The following is a 5,267-nucleotide window of genomic DNA, read 5'->3' as shown; positions in this document are numbered from 1 at the left end:
ATTGTGGTAGTCCCAACTACCATTCCCCCTGAATGGTAGATCTTGTTACAAGATCAGAAGGAGAACCAGGAGTTGACCAACTAGAAACAGTCGACTAAGCAACAAGGCGATGTAGATGTAGTTACCTTAGATTACTGCATGTATTTTATGGAGTTCAATCTCCAGCACTCTTTTGTTCACAACCATTTTGGATGTGAAATATTTTTACTACTTTAGATTTTATTTTAGTTTAAAAATATATATATTTGGTTTAAATTAGATCACAGTTTTTTTTTTTTTTTAGGAATTGGAAGTGCATGCGCCGATCTAAATCATTAGAGCTTACACTTTTCTATCCTGAGATTGAAAGAATCTTACGTTGGATCAATAAAGAGAAGAAAGAGGTCGCCGCCTCCAAAGTTATTATGGTCGATCAGGAGCACAAGGCGGTAAGAGACTATGCGATGCCCTCTGTCAATGGGGCGACATCTAGTATAAAGCGGCCAGCTATACAAGCCAATAACTTTGAGATCAAGCCAACCATCATTCAAATGATTCAAAAAACCGTTCAGTTTGGGCGGTTGTCACAAGAGGATCCTAATGTCCATATTGCAAATTTCCTAGAAATTTGTGATACTTTTAAATACAACGAAGTGATAGATGATACTTTGCCGCCTAGCATCATCACCACTTGGGAGCAGTTGGCACAAAAATTCTTAGCAAAATATTTCCCTCCGGCCAAGACAACGAAGTTAAGGAATGATATTACTACCTTCACCCAATTTGAGGGTGAATCATTATATGAGGCATGAGAGAGATACAAGGATGTATTGCACAAGTGTCCACATTATGTGTGACGCCCCCAAATTTCGCTTGGGATCGGACAGACATTTGAAGTGTCGAGACATGCAACACAAGGTTACCTGCCCTCGTTCATGACATATAAGATGCAAAATTCCTAACATGCATCTAGCATTATGCAATATTCGCAGCGGATAATTTTTTTCTTTAGCAATACTATGCACCAAACTAAAATATCCCAAATACTTAAAACATACTCCATACTTAACGACATACAAAACAACTAAGATCACAATAATAGTCCATAAGATTGTTATCAAAAGAGTGCTGGAGATTGAACTCCACCAATACAAGTAGTAATCTGAGGTAACTATTGTAATACCATCTACGTCGCTTAGTCGGCCGTTTCCAGTTGGTCGATTCCCAATTCTCCTTCAGATCCTATAACAAAATCTAAAATTCGGGGGGAATGGTAGTTGGGACTACCATAGTGAGATTTGATTACAAATCTCAGCAAGTTAACGGAAAACTTCCACACAGGTTAATGATGCATGCATGGCAGTAAAAGCATGAATGCATAATCAAATCATAAGTAATCATAGCATAACTTGACATACAACATAACATAACTGGCATAACTTAAACTGAAACTGAAGCTTAGCATGAACGTGACTTGAAACATAGCATGAACGTGAACTTGAAATATAACATGGACTTAAAACATAACATGAACGTGAACATGCATAATTTGAACATGAACTTGAGCATGACATAACATAAATGTGAACTTGGAACATAACGTAAATGTGAACATAACATAACATGAACTTGAAACATATTCTTGTCTCATGGGATTACCATGATTGCGTGAACGTAAACTTGAACGTAACATAACGTGAACTTGAAACATGACTTGAACGTGAAATACATGAACTTGAAATCTTATTCAATAGACTTAATCATTAAAGTGACCATATGGGTGCTACACAGGTCCCCTTGAGCCGTGTGTCCCTGCCGATTACCGCATCACATCACAGGTTTCTATACCAGCTGTGAGTGCGTTAATACGTACTCCACAGTTGTTGTGGCCCCACGTATTCTACGTGTCACAATTGCTGTCTCACGTAGTGTATGCTCCACAGTTGTTGTGGCCCCATACTTCATGCTCCACAGTTGTTGTGGCCCCATGACTTATTTGTTTGTGCCACACTTGCTGTGGACACACGTAACGTAATGTGTGGCACCATCGGCGTTAGTGCCTGGCGCGCTCCGGTGACCAGCTAATTAGGCCTCATTCGCAACCTGTTGACTGTACTTTGTCAACCCAGGGAATTTCACACCTATTTAGACACTCCAGCGTGAACAAAGGAGTTCCACTAGGATATTACCCCATCCTAGCGCTTAGGGTCGTGATTGACATGAATAACTTAACTGGCATACATGACATTTCGTAACGTGACGTAACATGATCGTGACATAAAAGACAAAAGTCCTGACGTAGCATAACATGACATGAACATAAGATGACAGACATGACATACTTCAAGACATAAATGTAACAGAATACATTTCATAACATGGCATACATGTAATATGCAACATTTCGTAACATGGCATACCATATAACAGACAACATTTCATAACATGGTGTAACATGTGACAGTGAATCTTACATGACATGAAATACATGTAACAGATGGCATACTTAACTTAACATGACATGCTTGCAATGTATAGGAATACATGACAGAATATCTTTTGTAACAGATGAATAATTCATGACAGAATAAATTATGTGTAACAGATAAATATGTAATAACTTGGCATGGCACATATGATAACATGCATACATACAATTTAGTTCCCTTACTTATCACTCATACACATTAAACTGATAGTAAGTTAAAAGCTAACTTACCTCGATCGTCGCGTTCTATTATAATAAAGCGCGAAACACGAGGAACTGTAAAAGGTTATTCTAAAAGTTAGAAATTAATTACTAACAATTAGAAATGTGAAAAGAGAAAACTTAGAGTAAAATTACCATTTTACCCTCTACATGTGGACAAATGACCATTTTACCCCTAACTTAAGGATTTAATATCCTAATTCCAAAAATTACCAAAATTTACATTCCTCATGTAAATTTTGTCCCAAACTCAAATATCAACTCAGAAAAATTTAAGACCAATCACAACTATGAAAAACTTACTATGGCCGAAACCTACATAGGCCATTTGTCTTATTTTGGTTGCAATTCTTTCAAGTTCCAAAACTCATGAATAAACCAAAATCTTGTAACAAAGATCTTCCTATCCTAAGTTTAAAAACGCCCTTAAAAATATCCATTAAGAAAAAGATAATTATCAATACCAAACTTTTTGTAAAAAGACCCAAACTTTTTAACAAAATGTAAACCTTAAATCACAAGTTTTAACCTTAATAAAAACATCTCCAAGAATTCCAAAAAATCAAATCTTACTTCTAACATATTCATAACATCATCCTAAGATCAAACATGCTTTAAAACATCAAACAAAACTCACCAAAAAACAAAAAACAACACTTGGAGTTTTTAGTTTTAAACTTAGTCCAAAACAGAAACTGATTTTCCCAACTAACTATGATCAATCTCTTGATCCATGGCTTAAAGACGTGTGATCTTCAAACTAACACATCACATGGTTTAAAAATGTTTCCTAAAGAAGATCCAACCATCAAACTTAAAATCACATGGCTAAAATTTAATAAAACATGGATCTAACTCAAAAACATCAAAGTTTAGACCTAACTGAAATCCTCTTGCATAGAAAATCATATCTTTAAAAATAATACTAAATATCTTCGAAATAACATCCTAACATGCATATAAGAGGCTTAGGATCATCATATAAAAATATCAAAGCCTTGGAATAAGATTAAACCACGAAATATTCAAACTTTCACCAAACAGAAACTGTTTTTCCACTTCCAGTTTTCAAGTTTCTAACTCTAAGCAAATCTATCATCAAAAGCTTTATTCATCAACAAAACCTCAATGAACATTCATAAACACATATTAACAACACTCCATAAAATTTTCGGACCAAGATAAGTCCATTAGCTTGGTCAAAACTTCCAAAACATAACATACTCTCCAGTTCCACATGCCCAGAATGACCTTTCTATGGTTAAAAATACTTTTGATAGACCAAATGAGAATGGAATGAGACTAATAATATATCCACGGAAACTAGACTCAAAGACAAACAACTTATGTGAAGGAATAATTGTGCGAAAATACTTAAGAAGGGTTGTAAATGGCCACGCAAAAAGTCCCAGAAATCTGCCCGAGAGAGCTCTTCTGGGTTTCTCTCTAAGAACGGGAGAAAGAAGTGATAAAATGGAGAGAAGTATGTCTTGCACGACTTTAGACTTCTGGAGGGAGAAGTTAATGGGCTTGAATGACCCTTGATTGGAGGTGGCTATGTGACATAAAGTGGAGAATAGAGAGGGGCAGAGACTGCCTGCAGCAGCTGTGAAAGATGGAAGTTGATGGAGTGGATTTCTCCTTCACATCAAGGCACTATTGGGTGCAGCCAATGGCAGTGGATGGTCTGCCATGTGGGGGAGGAAACTTCTCCAAGAATTTTTGCCAAGGTGGCCAATTTCGTGGGCCTTGGTGGGCCCCACCAAGTGGGCTTCAATTTGGGGTTTAAATGGGGTTTGGTTTGGGTTTGAGATGCTATCAAGCCCAAAATCAATTTTTCTTGGCTCAATCAAATTCCCAAGGTTTAAAAGGTTGAATAATGATGCCATAACAAGGATTTGATTAATTAATAGCATGTGGAAGTGATTTAATCAAGTGATTAAACACAATGCTAGAAATCGGATTAAAAAGGGTTTGGAGGCCAACTTTAGGGTTTGGGAAAACCATTTAGGGTTTTGGTTTCAACCAAGCTTTTGGGGTTTCAATTGGATTCCAATCATTTAGGGTTTTGCTAGGGTTGAAACCCTCTTTGGTCTAGCACAATTTGGTTGAACAGATGAAACACAACTTTGCTTAGGTGGTATGATCTCACACCTTGATTCCTTCACAAATCTATCTAATGGATCTTCTTTGTGTCAAGTGTCTAATACCATTCACTAAGTGTGGCTAAAATCTTGCCAAGTGTCCAAATAAAACTTCTCTAACCTAATTTGGACATTCCACACTATGATTTTGAAAACACTACAATGAGTGCGCTTATCGAGGTTACTATTCACTCTAAAAAAAATGCATAATAAACTTAGTACTAAAAAATTCTAAATATTCATATTAACTTATAGTGAAAATCGTTTAACGAAATTCAACCCCGAAGTGCCCCTAAAAATAATTTCACAATTTTCAACAGACGTTTCGTCCGGAATTATGAAAATAAGTTATTGCGCCATAAAATCCTAAATAATCCTCTGAGTTTAATGGCGTAGACTATAATACATTCTGACACTTCTAACTACCTCAAATA

At 36.3% G+C, this 5,267-nt stretch overlaps 1 non-coding gene across 1 annotated transcript; it reads right to left on the bottom strand.

The window, feature by feature from the left end:
- Nucleotides 1-728: 728 nt before the first annotated feature.
- Nucleotides 729-832, bottom strand: LOC118344942. Its single transcript, XR_004798670.1, has one exon. It is a non-coding gene; the product is annotated as a small nucleolar RNA R71 (small nucleolar RNA).
- Nucleotides 833-5,267: the final 4,435 nt, after the last annotated feature.

The sequence above is a fragment of the Juglans regia genome, chromosome 16, assembly GCF_001411555.2.
Source record: "Juglans regia cultivar Chandler chromosome 16, Walnut 2.0, whole genome shotgun sequence".
Taxonomy (NCBI): domain Eukaryota; kingdom Viridiplantae; phylum Streptophyta; class Magnoliopsida; order Fagales; family Juglandaceae; genus Juglans; species Juglans regia.
This window is presented reverse-complemented; position numbering and strand designations above follow the sequence as displayed.